Raw genomic sequence first — 20513 nt, forward strand, 5'->3', positions numbered from 1 at the left:
CTTCCCAATGGTGCATCTGCCATGAGATCCTCAGACATCTGAGTATTTGACGTAGGAACTGGAGGTGTAGGTGTAACAAATCCATGTGAATCAGTCTCAGCAGAGGCATTTTGTGTCTGGCTTGGACACTTCCTACTATTGTGGCCAGTCTTGTTACATTTTCGACACTTATACACCATCTGCCCAGTTCTAGACAGCTTTTGCTGCTGCTTATTTTGCTTTTTACCTGATGCTGGTTCATCTGGCTCCCTTCGTCTAGCCTTTCGTGGTCTACCAGGAAGTTTTATGTTCTCAGGAGGTAGCACGGGCGGCATGTCGGAATTTTTCCACATGTGCTCAGCATTCATTGGACTTATCATGGGTTCATATGCCCTCATGTAAGCTTCTTTGGAGTAGCAATTATGTACAAACTTCTCGGGTTCCTCTCCAGTGTCACAAATTGCAGCAATGGCATGTGCACAAGGAATGCCATTAAGATCCCACTTTCTACAACTACAACATCTACTAATAAGGTCCACAGTATACCTATCACCATACATGCACCTAACTTCAAATTTCCAGTCCTTGGAGTGGCTAGGAATGCAGTCATTTGCAGCAAGCTTATTTTTCTCCAACTTTTTCAGAATTTTAGGACATATCTCCCCAGTGTATTTCTTTATCCATTCTCTCTTTTTTTCTATCCTAACCATTAAGTAAAATCTAATGGTCTCCAACATGTCAAGAATTGGTTTCTGCCTAGCATCAAGGATTGTGGAGTTAAAACTTTCACACAGATTATTCAACAAAATATCACATTTTACACTTGTTCTAAAATGTGATCTTGTCCACTCCTTTGGATAAGTATGACTTACCAACCAATTGTAAGCACCTTCATCAACCTCTTTTAGTGACTCCATCAATCCAGCAAATCTGTCCCTATAAGAAGCTCGTGCTGCAACCCATATCCTTTCCTTGAGAGCTATGCCTGGATGTTGTTTTTTGAAATTATTATACATGTGCCGTACACACATGCGATGCTCAGCCCCTGGCAGTACCTCTTGAATAGCTTGAATTAGCCCCTGTATAAATGAAATAAAAAATCAAACATATATTACTGTCACTAAGTATTATCATAACAACAATTGAAGATAAAATTAGTTATATATTACCTTTTGCTTGTCGGTTATAAATGTCCAAATGCTTTCATCAATAATTTCAAGGTCACCCTTTAGCTCTTCTACAAACCATTTCCAAGAGTTCTTATTTTCAGTCTCAACTACAGCATATACTATCGGAAATAGTTGATCATTTGGATCAATACCAACGGCTGTGAGAAGAACTCCCTTGTGACAGCCTCTTAAGTGACATCCATCAAGACCTACAACATATCTACAACCCTGCAAGAACCCTCTTTTACAACCATCTAGACACACATAGAATCTCTGAAACTCATCATCACCTTCATTATTCTCAGTTGTAGTCATGAACACATTAGAGTCAGGATTTGCCTTTTGAAGTTCTTCACAGTAGCTCCAAAGTTTGCTGTATTGGGACATGACATCACCATGTATCATCCCTTTAGCTTTTGCCCTTACCTTATACCCCACATTAGGTGTGATACTAACTCCCAAGTCCTTGTGGACCTTTATCATAAAATCACCTACATTAAAATTTGGGTTCAGCCTAATGTCCTCCAAATACTTGTTGGCCAAATATGTCACACTGGCCAGGCCATGATAGGTTGTCCTACCACAAGTGTGAGTCAGCAGCATGCTTTTGATTTGGAATGTCACTTTATCACTCCTAACTGAGCAATATATGTTCCACATGCATCTCTTGCCTCTACATATAGCTTTGCATCTGTTTGAATCATTTTTCTTAAACCTGATTTTTCTTCCATACTTCACTCCATGTGATTTTGCAGCATTGATAAAGTCAGTCTTACACTTAAATAACAACCCAAGTTCAAACTTTGGGTCATCCATCTCTGTTGCAGGATTGAATACTCTAAACTTCTTTTTGTCCACATCATTACTCCCTCCTTCATCTTCAGAACTCTCATTGCTGTGCAGCCCATCATGTGATGAATTATCTGACTCCACCATGCTGCACTCATTATCTTCTTCATTAACAGCAGTTTCTTGTACCTTTTCTTTACCTTTTTTTGCTGTCTTGAACTGTTTAGCAACATTAGCCCAATCTGGAGGTATTTCACTAATAGATTTCATTAGCTCTTCCTCATCACTTATAGCATATTCGCTATCATACAAACTCTCGGGATCACTTGAGACAATATCCTCTATGATCTGCTCCTTATTTTTTTTGAATGAATTTTTACCTTCAGCCTTTCTATTTGATGTCTTCCTTGACTTAGTTCGTGCTCTTCTTCCTTGTATGCTACTGCCATGTCTTTTATTTTCATTACCATCAATTTCTGTAGCTCCATCAGTTGCATGTTCACCTACATCAGTTTCTACAGCCTCAGTAGTCTCATATTCAGCAGCATCAGGAGTTTCATCATCAACAGCATGACTTTTTGTAGTTCCTCCACTCTCATGTTCAGCAGCATGAGATGCACTTTGGTATGATCCACTCCTGCCACTAACACCACTCTGAGCAGTAACATGTTGATGGCCAACATCCTTTCTCCCCTGCTGCATTTTCAATCTTTTTGCAGGTGAAGTTCTCTTCTTCGCAATCTGTTTCATCCTCTTACCAGTACGTGAAGGAGTTCCTCCATCCATGTTAGAGTCTTGAAAACCACCATCAGTAGCTGGTGTTGGTGTGGCCACATGTACAGATTCTTCTTGAACATTCTCTGGTGTGGCCACATGTACAGATTCTTCATTATTTCTGTTACTATCATGCCTTCTTCCTTCTTCATCAACAGCAAAATGAGGCAAATTATATGTTCTTCGATGAATGAAGAACACATCAACTAACCCATACATACTCCCTAATTTAGCCAATTCAGCAGCATCATCCTCTTGCAACACATACACTAATCCATCTGCCATATTCCTACCAGGAATCAGGTAGTAGTAACCCACTGTATAAGGCTCAAATCCAAGTTTATTAGCTACTTCGTCCAACTTACACAGAGACCATTTTTCTGGATTACAACCATCGACTATGTCAACCGAACCCCCTACATAGTCTCTATTTCCTGTATCTCTAAGTTCACCTCCAAAGTGTATACGAATAGAAAAATGCATCTCATTGGCCCCTGTCAGCCATTAAAACGACAATTACTTTGGACCATTACAGAAAGGTGGAGCCTTTCATAATAAAAATAGGGACCACAGCAAAACTAAATAAAAATTGGGGACCACAGCAAAACTAAGTAAAATAATGAACAATCTTCAATTAATTAACATAAAATACAGTTCTAAGCAAGATTCGTCAACAATTTTTAACCACATTGGTAAAAAAAAAACTTACCGTAACCCTTTGTGAAGTCCCATTTTCCCGATTCATTCTCCATCTTTTCGAAAATTTTCTTCACGATTTTCTGGCCAAACCTTCAATCTTTTCTCAATCACACCTTACAGGTTTGTCGTCGTCATCATCGGCAGTACATTTCCATGTTATGCCTGTTAATTTGGGGATGCAATTAGGGTTTCTTCGAACTGTAATTTGAGGGCCAAAGGTGAAATGTGTATTTTGCTAGTGGTCCCCTATCCTTTTACCTTCAACCGGTAATGAAATGTGTTTTCCGGTTTTGCCCCTAAAAAAATGACCACGTGAGGGGGGCGTGCTATTTTTAGCCGGAGAAATGAGCAAAAACGAGCAATAGGACCACATTGGCTCATAATTTAAATGTGAAGGATCATTTTGGCTGATTTTATATGTTAGGGACTAAAAAAGTGTTTTTGGAAAATGTTAGGGACCAATTTGGCAAATTTCCCTATCTATTATTCTATTTTCACACATTTGCACACAAAAAACACTTGAATTTTATACAATTTCACACATGCACCTTTTTATACATTCCCACACTTGCACACTTGAATTTGAACTCTCATTTGCATTAATCGACCTCTATGAGGTTTTCCTTTGTTGGCCGCCACAATTCATGTGGTTTGGGACCAAAAGCCTCACAAGGGACATCGTAGAATTTAGGATTGCATTTTCCTTTCCGTTTTGCATTCATATAGTCATATCCAACGTGCGATACATACATTGGGTAGAAAATTAGGAAAGGTGAGGTTAAGTCGCGCAACTAGCCTTGGCTAGGTCAAAGGGGTGCCTTGGATTCTATCCTTGCCTTCCCCTTTGTCAAACGTGACTCCCGAACCTTTTTCTTTGGCTTACGTGGACTAGGAGTTGTTTTTAAAAAGGGTTTTACTACTTTGTCTTTAAAAATTTATTTTTTTAGGTGACTTGGTACACCTTAATCATTACCAGGTGGCGACTCCAATTTCTCATTCAAAAACCCTTTTTAAAAACTATTTTTTTTTGGGTCAAATCGTCGTTTTCTTCAAGTCCCATATTAGACCCATATCTTTTTCAACTCACAAAAATCATTTTCCAATCAAAATTGAATAAAAAACATCTTTCTCAAACCATTTATTTTTCTTATCAAAAAATGGGGCGCGACAGTATCCTATTTTCCGAATCGGGTCGAATCGGATTTCTCGGATTTTCGGGTCAACGGGTATTTTTGCCCACCCCTATTGTGAACAAGTGTCCAGGTCAACCAGGTATTTGGAAGCACTCACCCAAAATGCGGTGCCTTTACGAGTTACGTTAGGGTATTACTCTGTGTGCGGAGTCCAAATCTGCGATAAAACATTGTTTAAGAACTTTTAAAAGTAACTAAGGCTCGAAACTTAAACGTTTCTTTCAATAAGAATCAAGAAATTGAAATTCATTTGGAGAATATTCATGAAACACTCGCTCGCTTTTCGAACTATATAACTTTATAACATTATACTTGGAAATGTTATTTGAGTCAAAAGTGCAAGGAAAACGTATTCCGAGCAGTCATTATTTTATTTCTCAAGGGTACAAGTTCGGCCAAGTCCTTACTGATATACCTCGATAAAAGAAGATGCAATATCCTAGATGGTTCAAGCAGTAATCACTCTTAACTCTTACTCAAGTTGCAAGTATGTCTACCTAGCTCTTGAACGTAAATTTGGGCAGCGCGCCCTTTGTATTTAGCTATTTTCCAGCCATTTATGGCTTTATTGTTCTCCTCAATCAGTCCCAACATTACACACAAAATAAATAGCCGTTCAATAGGCTTAATGTCATATGATTACCAAACCAAGCTAGAAAAATTGACCGGAAATGAAGTTGAAGGCCTAAAATCAAAGGCAGATTTGACGTCACTTAGCGTATCGAACACAATCAAAGATACGCTTATCAGAGTAGGGGGAAATTTATACCATATCGAAGCTAAGACAGAGTGCTACAACTTTGATGAAGACTACTCAGTCCCGTTCATAGTGCATCTAGGTCAAAAGTCCGGATTACAGAACCAAAATCTCACATTCGGGCTAGTTAACCGTATTATACCTAAACAATAATAACTCAGGCTACCAAAGTCCGATTGAGGTGTTTTCAGTTGTATTGGAAAGCTGAAACATAGGGCTAAAACTTTAATGTTTTGAGTAAAAGCTAGTTCAGTACGCATCAAGGTGAACAAACTCAACTAACTTAGTATACTGTTAAAACTATCCACTGACTTTACTCTTATGGCAGTCAGGGTATTTTTGTCTTTTCACAGGCTACGTTGCTCTGATTGAGCTGAAATTTTGTATATAACCATAAAATGGCATTCTGTACAACTTTCATGTTTTGTGCCAAGCCTGATTCGGCCTCTAACATGCTGAAATAGAGTCAGGCAGAACTGAAGCTAAATTTTCCAGAAATCTGGAATTTTTGTTATTTCAAGCTATAATTCATATTTTCACTTTGAAACTACCACTACTATCACCTTCACAAGATCATATACCATACATATAAATCATACCACACCTAACTCACAAGAAACCCTAACTCAAAAGTCATTCATCTAATCATCAAAATCACTTGAAACAAGCATAAAAAACACAATACCAACATTCATACCCAATTTAATCATGATTAATGGAGAAAGAATGGTTGATCAGCCATTATACCTCAAGACAAGGCCTTGTAAGAATGATCCTTCACCTCCCCTTGAAATTCTTGGTTCCTTAAGCTTCCCAAGCTTCCAAACTAGTGATTAATCGGTTTAGTTTTTCTTGGTTGCACTCAAATGGTTCAAACTCAAGATGGATTGAAGTTGTTTCTCTTGCTCTCTCTCTCTCTTAAGCTCGGCCAGACCAGGGGAAAATGGTGAAGAAATGGAGCCAATGTGAAGATAAAAAGCAAAGAAAATTGGCTTGGTCAAGGAACCATAGGTAGTTGACACTTGTCACCACCAAAACCAACTAAATTTCTCTTTCTTTTCCTTGCATTTTGGGTCACATGTTTCGGTTATAAGGCTGAGGATGAGGGGGGATATTTTGCACAAATATCAAGGGCATGTGGTAGTAAGGAAGTGGTGGTCAAGTGGTGGGTTCAATCGGTAGTGATCGATACCCGTCGGTGTGAACCGATTTTTCTTAAATCGCGTATACTAGGGTTTTTACCTTCTAATCACTAACTTATTATTATCACTTCTAATCATATAACATTTTCTCATCCAAAAGTCACTCTTACCTACCAAATTGGATTCTCACTCCATACCGAATAGTCATACTACGGGAAAACGTGAAACCCTAATTCGCTCTAACTTGAAATCGAAAAGTGAAACCCTACTTTCTAGGTTCATTTACACTTATTGTGGGGTGATTGAGTAGTAGGGCTATTATAAATGAATAATTTCCAAATAAAAGGGCATTTTTAAGGAAAACGTGAGGGGTTTTACAATTCCATAAATTGAATTTAAGGTTTCGGTTGAAATATGAGAAATTTGAGAAAACAGTCAGTTACAAGTGAAACTAGGGTTTTGATTAGACTTTTAGGGTTTCTAGTCTTTTAAAATAAAACAAGGTTTTAAATCAAACCCAAAGAAATAACTTTAGTTTCTTCTTTAAAACAAAATAATGGTTTTTTTAAATAAAAATAAACTAAAGAAACCGTGATATCCTCTTTGAGACTAAACAAAAGATGATCCTAAAAGTTGGGGTATCACATTAAACCGTTTGGAAACATTAGCAATTCGTATAGTATATGGCCTATAATCCTTGCTCCTTACAATTCGCCATGATGAAAATGCTTAAAGGCTCCTTTTTTTCTGTTGTCAATGATTATTCTTGGTCCTAAAGCCCTGGGAAATGATATCGATATGCTCTTTATACCATTAATTGAAGAATTGAAAGAGTTCTTTTCTCCTGGTGTGGAGACATATGATGCCTTCACAGGAGATAAGTTCATGCTACATGCAGCACTTCTATGGACAATTAATGATTTTTAGTGTTTGGCTATTTGTTTGGCTGGAATACAAAAGGTTAAAATGCATGTCCTATCTGTTTAGATGAGACTAGTAGTTTATACTTGAAAAATTGTCACAAATGTTGTTGCATGGGGCATTGGAAGTTTTTGCCTAGTGATCATAGATGGCATCATGAAAAGAAGGTATTTATTGGAGAAAGAAGACTTAGACAGCCCCCTAAGACTTTATCCAGTGATGAAATCCTATAACAACTTCTTCATACTGACCAAGCTGTGTTTGGCAAGGCTCCTGAATTGCTCCAATAGAAGAAAAGAAAATGAATGCAAAGCAATTCAAATTGGATGAAAATGAGCATATTTTTCAAATTTCCATATTGGAGCACTAACAAAACCAGACATAACCTTGGTATTATGCATATTATAAAAAATGTGTGACGACCCCACCTCCCCCTAAGGCGTACCAAAGGGTTCGGCGGACCGCCTGCCCAACTCTCGCCAGGACTCACTCACTCATATGACATGCATACATCCATAGACAATAAATAACATCGCAATTCAAGCTTATAATATACATCGATGCACAAACCCAGATACAAAGTTCCTACACACCAAAAGTCTTCAAAGTGTTTACAATTCGAGTACAAATCACCCTAGTCGAGATATGGCGCGAGTACAAAATTCAAAATGCAAAATAACTAGACTACGCTAGCCTGTACACGTCTCACGCCTCGCTCGTACTCCATGTAAGGAAAACAAATGACGTGGGATGAGGTAAAAGCCCAGTGAGGTTCCAAACAGCAAATTGACCATTTTCGAAAGTACGAATATCAATGTAGCACATTAATGAGCATCAAAAGTTCAGAAAGGTGAACAATAATACTTCAAGTAGCAAATCTCAAAGTGAGCGAGTATAAAAATTTTTCAGAAGAAACAATAATCCAATAAACAATAATCATTCCAAAGTATAAGGATACGGATAGCTCTCAGGAGCCAAATTCCCATTGCATCGCCAGGAGCTTGATCACGTATTAGTTGACACTCCGTCAACTTTCAAGTAAAGAAACCAATCCAGTAGAGCACCACTTACACTACACTCCGTCCACCATTCACACCCCCTACTGGGCCCAAAATCCTCAATAAACACTGGTGGTAATACTCGAGTATACCGATTAGTCGAGGAGATATCACTCCATTCGACAAAACAACAGACCTAGGGTTCGTTACCCAATCGACCAAGCCCTTACCGGCTCGACTTGAGTAACACGCCACATGTGAGGACCCGTAATTTTCGTAATTTCTAGGTTTTAAATTCTTTTAATTACACGTTTTTCCACCTTTTCTTTATTCGAAAAATTGTGCAAATAAATTTTATGAGTAAATATAGTTTTTAAATGATTTTTCTAGTATCGGTTAGTTTTTGAGAAATTGAGAGCGTATATCGGATGTGGGACCTGCTAGTGCGGAAAATTCGAAAAAATTCGGCCAACTAGGTTAAGTTTCGGATACTGGGTTTAAATTATCGGTTGTTAAGAGATAATTAGAGGTTGCTATTTGAATTGATGTGAGAGGAAACAAAAAGATAGGGGTGCATTAAATAAAATGACAAGTGTCACTTAGTGGTTGGTTGGACTTGAAGACCACTATTCACCTTTTTCCATTTGACCAAATAAATCACAAAAATTACCAAAATTTCACCATTTTCTTCTTCTCTTTGGCCGGCCACTTCAAGGAAAAAAGAAAGGGAAAAGCTCTCCAAGTTTTGCTTCAATCTTTCTCCAATCTACCAAATCAACCATTGAATCTTGTTTTTGCTCCATAGAAACACTTAAGGGAGTGATAGTGAGGTGTTTTGTGGAGTTGTTTGGAAGGCTAAAGGGATTAGTTGCTCTCTCTCTTGTGTTGCCAAGGTGAGTAGTTAAGGACCCCTCTCCTCCCTCTAATGATGTTTAATCCATGATTAGTGGTAGTATAAGATGCAATTTTACGGTTTATATCTTGATTTTTGGTTGAATTGGTGAAGTTTTGTAATTATTGGGGATTTTTCTGTTTTCATATGGATATGATTATGTGATTATGTATGATGATTGGAAATGGTATTTAAGGAAGCTAGAAGGTGGAAAAAGTGGTTAATTGCAAGCAATTTCTGTTTTAGAAAGAAAATTGGAAAGTAGGGTTTCTTTGAATTACATTCTGCCCGGTTTTGTAGCTCATAGTTAGAGGCCGAATTGACCTTGGGTTAAAACATGAAAGTTGTAGAAAATGATATTTTAGAGGTGCCTACATAATTTCAGGTCAATCGGAGTAGCGTAGCTTGAGAAAAGACGGAATTACCCTTGCTTCCCTGGTTTTACCCGAATTTGGGAATTGCTTCTGTAATGGGTTATTTTGGTTGAGAATGCTATGGAATTGGTTGTTGAGGTCTTCTGATATATTGTATCCCTGTTTCTTAGCTTTCAGATGGCTTTGGAATTACTGGATTTGGACTTAGGTAGGCTGACGTATGATGTTTGAACCAGAATGCATTCTGTGAATCTGTTTTTCCGGTTCTGGTGTAGTATCTTGCATTTTTGACCTGGTTACACTCAAAACTGGGCTGAATGACCTTCTGTAATATTGTAACCCTATCTCTTAGCTTCGAAACAGTGGGTCTTGAACCTTCATCCGATAATCGTAGTGCCATTGGTACCAAAACCGCAAAATGACGTCAAAAACTATTTTTTTTCGGGTTAACGCTTAACTACATTTCCGGATTTTTCTGGTTTCCTCTAATGCTTATGTATGCTTATGGAGCCCTATTTTGGTGGTATCTGGAATTGGTTTATGACTTGTAAGCGAATCTTATTGTGTTTATTTGAATAGTTTTAGGGCTTGACTTTCGTTTCCGGTCATTTTCCTAGCTAAATTTTGTACTTGAATGACTTGAAGCTTAGTGAACGGCTTTTGGAAATGAGATTATTTTTGTATGAGATATTGGGACTGATTTGAGGAAATAATGAAACCATTAATGGCTGGAAAATAGGTAAACACAAGGGACTTGCTGCCGAAATTTTACTTGAAGGCTAGTTGGATTTACTTGTGACTTGAGCGAAGGGTTTTAGGGTTGTTCAGGTTTTTGATACCAACGGCTACCTTTTTCTCCAATTTCATTGTTATTTCTTTGCACTGATAGCTAATGTGATCAGGCACACGACTTATAGTTAAGTCTTAGTTATGCATTTCGTGTACTGGATTCGTGAAAGTGGGAACCATAATTGTTTCACCTTGGTTATTTTAGGGTTTCTTGGTGACTAAAGCCCAAACTTTTGAGGTATCTGTACTGACACCGGTGAGTGTTCCACTACCTGCTACCTGTTATGTGAACTATCTGAATATCTGAAATACTTGATTTATGACTGTTGGAGCCATATACTGTTTTGATAAAATGGAGGCGAGGGTGTACTTTATCACACTCGTTCTCTTGTCTGTTCATATGCCAATTTTGAATGGGTATCGAAATCTGCTATCTGTATCTGGTACATGTATCTGTATCTGTTCTGACGTCATTTGAAAACTTGTATCCAACGACCTTTCTGTGACCTCTGAGCTCAACACCTGTGGCCAGTTACTCGAGCCGGGCCGGTAAGGGCCTGGTCGATTAGATAACGAACCACGGTAGTCTGTTTTGGGATCTTTGGGTATTGAGACCCTTGATTCCGGTATACTCGAGTATTACCATTTCTGATCTGATTGGATTGCTGGCTCGGTAGGGGTATGTGAGGTGGAAGGAATCGGAGAAAGTGGAGTCTACGGTATTGGTTACTCCTTTAGCGTTGACGGAGTGTCAACTATTATTTCGATCAAGCTTCGGTGACGCGAATGGGAATTTGGCTCCTGAGAGCCACCTGTATCCTTCCTATTTGAATCATTTGTTCCTTTACTTTACACCTGGCATGTGTACCTGATTTGTTAAATGTGAAATGTCATGATTTTACTGGTATGTGTCTGGTACCTCATTGAGCGCAAGCTCACCCCTTTCTGTTCCTTTTGTTTTCCTTACAGGAAAATAAATACTTTTGGACTGGATTTGATAGTTGGTTGCCGAATTGAGCTAGATGGACATATCTTTTGTATAGCTCATTGATTGAAACCCTAAATGTACTTTTGGGTCCGTTTCTCTTTTGATTTGACAAACCGTACATGTATCAACTTTTGAATACTTTTGTCTGTCACTTTGGATTGTATATGCTTAATTTCATGATGTATATATTTGATTGATGCTTGGTTGGATTTTGACGTGTCGGTTACTATTCATGGCCGACCCCGTTTTCATTTTTTTATTTATTTGCGATTTTGACTTGTTTACTCGCGTTTGTATGTTCCGGAACGTATTAGATCGCTTTAAACTGAACCGTTAGTCCTGGCGAGAGCTAGGCAGGCAGTCCGTTAACCCATTTGGTTCGCCTTAGGGGAAGGTGGGGCTGTCACAGGTGGTATCAGAGCCGCTTCGCGTGGTCTCTGCGCGGAGTGAGCTTGGGAACAAGTGGTGCTATGGTCCTGCTTTTGGTGAAGGTGTCTAAAAGGGTTAAGTGCTCTTTTGAGCATAAGTTATGAACCGGACATGTTATAAGTGTAAAAATCCTTATCATGAAATTTGAGGAAGATAGATCTGTATGCCGGGCAGGAATTCTTAATATGGATGATTTACGCTTGGGACCGGCCGGCTCGAGTTGTGAATTATCTTATTTGGGATTCTCGTGCCCGGCTACTAAATTAATGAGAGCCTAGGTTAGAAAGGATTTATGCGAACTAGAAAGGCGATTCTATGGAACTTCGTATGGTCTGTTCGGGTGTGGTTTAGCGTGATCAACTTTGATTAAGATATAGATGGTGTTGTTGTCGTAGATTATGGATGAAGCCCTAGAGGGGGAAAAGCTCTTCGTGAGTTATTTTTGTACTCGTGACCTAGTCTGTCTATAGTACTTTCGGATGATCCCGCTACTTTCATGGATCTCTCATATTTGTATCTACTTGACTGCTACTGTGTGACTGGTTCGGTCTAGTTGTATGTATATATGCTTTTGCTCTGTATGTACCTCTTGTTATTTGCTTATGCTTATAATTATCTTTAATATTATCTGTGACGGCCCCACCTCCCCCTAAGGCGTACCAAAGGGTTCGAGGGGTCGCCTGCCCAGCTCTCACCGGGACTCACTCACTCACTACAGTCCTCCAATGAAGTATAAGACAAATCTCAACTATTACATTCAATTCTCCAAGAATTACATATCACAAGTACCAGAAAGTAAAACCTAGAAAAACTGATAACTACAACCACCACGCCAACTATATACATCTTACTCGTCAACTTTTAACAAATACAAATTCAAGTATTCTATAGCTCAAAATCTAACCACCTTCCCGAGCGATCCCCGCGTCGGCCCCCTGCTAAGGAAAACAAATGGGACGGGGTAAGCTATATGCTTAGTAAGTAAACAGGGCAAAAGCGTAAATTTCACGTAACAATAGTTACACAGTAAGAGTAAAGCAAAAGCAGAAAAGTAACATCACATGATAAGGATACAGGTGGCTCCAAAGCCAATTCATGTGCCATGTATGATCTCCTGCCGACACTCCGTCGACTACAATTAATGGTCCGTAGAACTTCACTTGTACTCCCACCGTACACCTTATCACCCTCTCTGGCCAGGCACCTCACAAACTTGCTCGAGCGAACGAAATTGAGCTTGGTTCACAAGCTCGGGTCACAAACTTGGTCCACATAATCGGTGAACCGGATTCACAAACTTGGTGACCTCAAATTAGGTTGGACTGACTTCGACCAAGCCCTAACTGGCTCGAATAGTCCATCTAGGTCATGAGATCGGGCCCCAAACTCACAAACTTCACAAAATTTACTCAAAAGTCACCCCGAGCCACAAGCTCAAGGGGTTTAGTTTCAAAATGATTCATATATATATGCCATGTACAAATAGGTGAGCAAATTAGGGTTTAGGTCGAGTGCGATAAAGTACACCCTCGCCTAGGTACCCTTTTCATACATATCGAAACACATAAGCAACTAACACACAAGAGCGGCCCGAATACTTACTCAACGAACAAAAGAGCAAAATACGAAATTCGTGCCGCGAGGAGTAGCTAGTAGGCCCCACCGGCTCCACCTAGCTCACCAACGTCTGAAATAGAAGATTGTGTCACAATATATCACAAACGGCTGCTAACATACTTAAAACAAGCAAAACGACAATATCGGCACATACGAGTGCGGAAACGGCACACGGAAACGGGAATGGCGGCCTAGCCATTTTGCCGTCAAAACTGTTTTGAGCCTAATCAAAGCTATGAGTGTCGGATCAAGGTACTAGAGGTACCGTTGCGAAGCTAAGAGAAAAGTCTATAACTTTCATGAAGACTCCTAACTCCGGATCTGAACAGAGATGGGTCGAAAGTGCAGAAAACCGTTCCGGGAATTCGCACTCCAAAGTAACGGATAGGGTATGTTTGCTGGACTATAACTCCCAGCTCACAAATCCAAATCAGGAAATTCCAAAGGCATTAGAAAGCTGAGACATAAGGCTAAAACTTTGATGTTTTGGCCAAGACCTGAATCCACTCAGCAAAGAACAAAATTTGAGTGTCAAAGTACCCGTCAGAACTGTCCAGATTCAAAGGCAGTTCTGACGATTGATCTTGTTTGGGTCATAACGGAAGCTACGGAACTCGGATTTCAATGCATTTTATACCGTTTCGAAGCCAAAACCAAGATATACATTTCTTATGAAGGAGTCACCACCCAGATCGTACGGTATCAAAACCGAAAAAGTCACGGGCAGAAGCTAAACTAAAAACGCACAGAACCTGATGTTCAAAACAGGCTTGAGTATTTCATCTATAACTCATGATACCCTAATCCGTTTGACCTGAAATTTTACAGGAATATTCAGGACTTAAGGGGCTACAATATTCCAGAAGGTCACTCAGCCCAGTTTCGAGTGTAACAAGGTCAAAAATACCATAGACTACACCAGAATCGCAAAAACAGGTTTACAAACCGTATTCTGGTTCAAACATCATAAGTTAGGCTACCTAAGCCCAAATCAAGTGATTCCAAAGCCATCCGAAAGCTAAGATACAAGGCTACAATTCATCAGAAGACATAAACAACCAAATCAGAAGCATTCCTGGTCAAATTAGCCAATAGTATAAAATGGTTGCCTACAAAATTTCAGCTTAATCCGACCACTGCAGCATGTAAAATGACCGAAATACCCTTGACTGTCCATGAAACCTGTTTCGCGCCCAGAATTCTATTTTCGTGTATTTTTCCATTTTTGATCATGAAAATGCATGATTTGGCCTTGGATGTCTTCATAAGAAATGTAGGGTTGTGTTTTAGCTTTGAAACACCATAAGATACACTTCAATCGGATTTCGGTAGCCTGAGTTATTGCTGTTTAACAATTGTGCGGTTAGCCAACCTATTTGTGAGATTCTGGTTTTGTATATTTCAATTTTGACTTAGATACATTTCAAACTGGACTGAGTGACCTTCTGGAATATTGTAGCCCTATCTCTTAGCTTCGAAACGGTGTATCTTACACCTCCATCCGGTAATCGTAGTGCCAATGGTGCCAAAACCGCTAAATGACATCAAATCTGTTTTTGGGTTTAGGGCTTGGATTCGGACAAGATAATGGTATATGACGGATGGGTTCTGAGCCGTGGAGGTGAGTGACCCTAAACTGTTTCCAAAGTTACTTATGAACCGTTTCTTGCACTATTTACTTGATTGCATATCATGAGTGCTTGCATGTGGCCCATGACATGTTTTGGCTTAAATGAGTACTTGAAATTCGTGTGCTGAACACCAACGTCTCCACCTCTGTGTACTATTCATCTGGAGCAAATGGCTCCTCCTCTGACTGTTTGCTGTTAAATGTTTGTTTGGAGCATTGGGTGTTTAAGTACAACGATTTCACTGGCTCACGAGAGCAATAAATGTACATTTGATCTTAGAATCATGACATCACTGAAATGAACGACTGTGAAACTGATTTGCTTACTGATTTTATTGGTTACTCGCTAAGCTTTTAGCTCACCCCCAAAATGTTTTATTCCCCTCCACAGGGCTCGAGACGAAGGAAGTGCTTGTAGCACGTATTCATGGGACCGGATGGATTATCTCGTGTATGGTTTGAGTTTTGGATTTCATCTTGTGTAATAGTTGTTATTAGGGATTGTATGAACGTTTGGACTTAAGTGGGTTCGTGATATGTAATTCTTGGAGAATTTGATGCATATTTGATTTTTATATTGTAATTTAATTGAGGACTGTAGTGAACGACTGAGTCCCGGCGAGAGCTGGGCAGGCGACCCGCCGAACCCTTTGGTACGCCCTAGGGGGAGGTGGGGCTGTCACATTATCTTTGCACCTCGACCCTAGATTGACTTAGATTCATGGAGGGCACACGTAGTGGCCGAGGACGTGGGTGCGGGCGTAGGCAACCCACGCCGGACAGAGGTGCTAGGGAACCTCATATGGACCAAACCCTGAACCTAGGATTGACCCCAACGTCCAAATAGATGCTGCCATGCAGCAAATGACTGATTTGCTAGCCCAAGTAGTGCACCAACAGGGTCAAAACCCTAACCCCAACCCTGGGAACCCTGGTAATCATATAGAGATTTCAAAAGTTCTCCCCACCCAAATTTCTCGGAGGCCCTGACCCTGACGTGGCTGAGAGGTGGCTGGAGAAGATGATCGATATTTTTACTGCATTACACTACACTGAGGAGAGACAGGTGACATTTGCTGTCTTTCAACTAGAGGGAGCCGCTCGTTCCTGGTGGAATGTCATTCGAATGAAGTGGGAAAGAGAACAAACCCCGAGGACGTGGGCGAACTTTATGAGAGAATTTAATGCCAAGTTTTTCCCTCCTCTAATCCAAGAAAAGAAGGAAGATGAATTCATTCGGCTTCGCGAAGGAACTCAGACCATAGCCGAGTATGAGAGTCAATTCACTCGGTTGTCTAAGTTTGCGCCCGAATTGATTGTAACCGAACAAAGATGGATAAGGCGATTCATCCAAGAATTAAATGTTGAAATTCAGAAGGACCTGGCAGTAGCCCAACTTAATGCCTTTAGTGATGCGGTGGAGAAGGCCCAGCGAGTTGAAACTGCGAGGTTACAAGTTAGGAACTTCCAAGCCAAAAAAAGGGGCTTTCCTGGGAGCAGCTCGGAACAGGAAGATAAGAGCACACCTCCTAAGAGTGGAAAAGGAAACGGAGAAGTACGACAACCGGAGGTGGCCAGTGGTGTCTCACCGGGAGGATCGGTCACTGCTACTCGAGGTCCCTATGGATATTGCGGAGGGCCAAATCACACGGAGGTAAATTGTTAGAAGAAAGAAGGAAAATGCCTGCGCTGTGGTAGCGCCGAACATCGAATTGCTAACTGTCCAGCTCGACTACGCGAATGGAGAGGGACTCCGCCACCGACCAAGACCAACTCTCAGCAACCAGCCAAGACCAACCCTGGACAGTCGAAAGGAGAAGGGGCTGGAGCGAAAGTACCGGCTCGAGTATATTCCCTGGAGCATCATCAGGTCCCTGGTTCGTCTGAGGACGTAGAAGGTATGGTCTGTTGGGTACCTTAGATTTGATAGATTCCGTTGATAAGAAAATTCCGAGGACGAAATTTCTTTAAGGGGAAGAGAGTGTGAGGACCCGTAATTTTCGTAATTTCTAGGTTTTAAATTCTTTCAATTACACGTTTTTCCACCTTTTCTTTATTCGAAAAATTGTGCAAACAAATTTTATGAGTAAATATAGTTTTCAAATGATTTTTCTAGTATCGGTTAGTTTTTGTGAAATTGAGAGTGTATATCGGATGTGGGACCTGCTAGTGCGAAAAATTTGAAAAAATTCGGCCAACTAGGTTAAGTTTCGGATAATGGGTTTAAATTATCAGGTGTTAAGAGATATTTAGAGGTTGCTATTTGGATTGATGTGAGAGGAAACAAAAAGATAGGGATGCATTAAATAAAGTGACAAGTGTCACTTAGTGGTTGGTTGGACTTGAAGACCACTATTCACCTTTTTCCATTTGACCGAATAAATCACAAAAATTACCAAAATTTCACCATTTTCTTCTTCTCTTTGGCCGGCCACTTCAAGAAAAAAAGAAAGGGAAAAGCTCTCCAAGTTTTGCTTCAACCTTTCTCCAATCTACCAAATCAACCATTGAATCTTGTTTTTGCTCCATAGAAACACTTAAGGGAGTGATAGTGAGCTGTTTTGTGGAGTTGTTTGGAAGGCTAAAGGGATTAGTTGCTCTCTCTCTTGTGTTGCCAAGGTGAGTAGTTAAGGACCCCTCTCCTCCCTCTAATGATGTTTAATCCATGATTAGTGGTAGTATAAGATGCAATTTTACGGTTTATATCTTGATTTTGGGTTGAATTGGTGAAGTTTTGTAATTATTGGAGATTTTTCTGTTTTCATATGGATATGATTATGTGATTATGTATGATGATTGGAAATGGTATTTAAGGAAGCTAGAAGGTGGAAAAAGTGGTTAATTGCAAGCAATTTCTGTTTTAGAAAGAAAATTGGAAAGTAGGGTTTCTTTGAATTACATTCTGCCCGGTTTTGTAGCTCATAGTTAGAGGCCGAATTGACCTTGGGTTAAAACATGAAAGTTGTAGAAAATGATATTTTAGAGGTGCCTACAAATTTCAGGTCAATCGGAGTAGCGTAACTTGAGAAAAGACGGAATTACCCTTGCTTCCCTGGTTTTACCCGAATTTGGGAATTGCTTCTGTAATGGGTTATTTTGGTTGAGAATGCTTTGGAATTGGTTGTTGAGGTCTTCTGATGTATTGTATCCCTGTTTCTTAGCTTTCGGATGGCTTTGGAATTACTGGATTTGGACTTAGGTAGGCTGACCTATGATGTTTGAACCAGAATGCATTCTGTGAATCTGTTTTTCCGGTTCTAGTGTAGTATCTTGCATTTTTGACCTGGTTACACTCAAAACTGGGCTGAATGACCTTCTGTAATATTGTAACCCTATCTCTTAGCTTCGAAACGGTGGGTCTTGCACCTTCATCCGATAATCGTAGTGCTATTGGTACCAAAACCGCAAAATGACGTCAAAAACTATTTTTTTTTCGGGTTAACGCTTAACTACATTTCCGGATTTTTCTGGTTTCCTCTAATGCTTATGTATGCTTATGGAGCCCTATTTTGGTGATATCTGGAATTGGTTTATGACTTGTAAGCGAATCTTATTGTGTTTATTTGAATAGTTTTAGGGCTTGACTTTCGTTTCCGGTCATTTTCCTAGCTAAATTTTGTACTTGAATGACTTGAAGCTTAGTGAACGGCTTTTGGAAATGAGATTATTTTTGTATGAGATATTGGGACTGATTTGAGGAAATAATGAAGCCATTAATGGATGGAAAATAGGTAAACACAAGGGACTTGCTGCCGAAATTTTACTTGAAGTCTAGTTGGATTTACTTGTGACTTGAGCAAAGGGTTTTAGGGTTGTTCAGGTTTTTGATACCAACCGCTACCTTTTTCTCCAATTTCACTGTTATTTCTTTGCACTGGTAGCTAATGTGATCAGGCACACGACTTATAGTTAAGTCTTAGTTATGCATTTCGTGTACTGGATTCGTGAAAGTGGGAACCATAATTGTTTCACCTTGGTTATTTTAGGGTTTCTTGGTGACTAAAGCCCAAACTTTTGAGGTATCTGTACTGACACCAGTGAGTGTTCCACTACTTGCTACCTGTTATGTGAAATATCTGAATATCTCAAATACTTGATTTATGACTGTTGGAGCCAAATACTGTTTTGATAAAATAGAGGCGAGGGTGTACTTTATCACACTCGTTCTCTTGTCTGTTCATATGCCAATTTTGAATGGGTATCGGAATCTGCTATCTGTATCTGGTATATGTATCTGTATCTGTTCTGACGTCGTTTGAAAACTTGTATCCAATGACCTTTCTGTGACCTCTGAGCTCAACACCTGTGGCCAGTTACTCGAGTCGGGCCGGCAAGGGCCTGGTCGATTAGATAACGAACCACGGTAGTCTGTTTTGGGATCTTTGGGTATTGAGACCCTTGATTCCGGTATAATCGAGTATTACCATTTCTGATCTGATTGGATTGTGGGCCCGGTAGGGGTATGTGAGGTGGAAGGAATCGGAGAAAGTGGAGTCTACGGTATTGGTTACTCCTTTAGCGTTGACGGAGTGTCAACTATTATTTTGATCAAGCTTCGGTGACGCGAATGGGAATTTGGCTCCTGAGAGCCACCTGTATCCTTCCTATTTGAATCATTTGTTCCTTTGCTTTACATCTGGCATGTGTACCTGATTTGTTAAATGTGAAATGCCATGATTTTACTTCTATGTGTCTGGTACCTCATTGAGCGCAAGCTCACCCCTTTCTGTTCCTTTTGTTTTCCTTATAGGAAAATAAATACTTTTGGACTGGATTTGATAGTTGGTTGCCGAATTGAGCTAGATGGACATTGAAACCATAAATGTACTTTTGGGTCCGTTTCTCTTTTGATTTGGCAAACCGTACATGTATCAATTTTTGAATACTTTTGTATGCCACTTTGGATTGTATATGCCACTAAGTATTAGACCTAGGATTAGTACATTTGCTTGATTAGACTAGAAAAACCCCTTGAATATGGGATATGGACGAGTTTGGCTTTCTAACCTTAGCACGCTCGTATTCCCTCTATAAAAGGGAAAATTGAGTCACGAATATTAGTCCCCGTACCCGACATGATGCATTCCTTTAGGTCATACACATTTGTATATTATTATTTTCTTTACTTTTTCTTTCTTTCGAGTCTCATGACTTGCATGATTTGTGACTTCTTCAAAGAGTCTTTATTGGACGTCACAATTAATGTGATTGGTACCAAGTAAGCTTTGAAGAGAAATTTCAATCCCCCGATACCCTCCTAGGTCTAGGGTATGCATTCATATAGTACATCCAAATGTGATAAATCTTTAGGTTAAAATAAGAAAATCTCTGACTAAATCGCGCAACTAGCCTTGGCTAGGTTGAAAGGGTGCC

This window comes from Coffea arabica, chromosome 3c (assembly GCF_036785885.1).
Source record: "Coffea arabica cultivar ET-39 chromosome 3c, Coffea Arabica ET-39 HiFi, whole genome shotgun sequence".
Taxonomy (NCBI): Eukaryota; Viridiplantae; Streptophyta; class Magnoliopsida; order Gentianales; family Rubiaceae; genus Coffea; species Coffea arabica.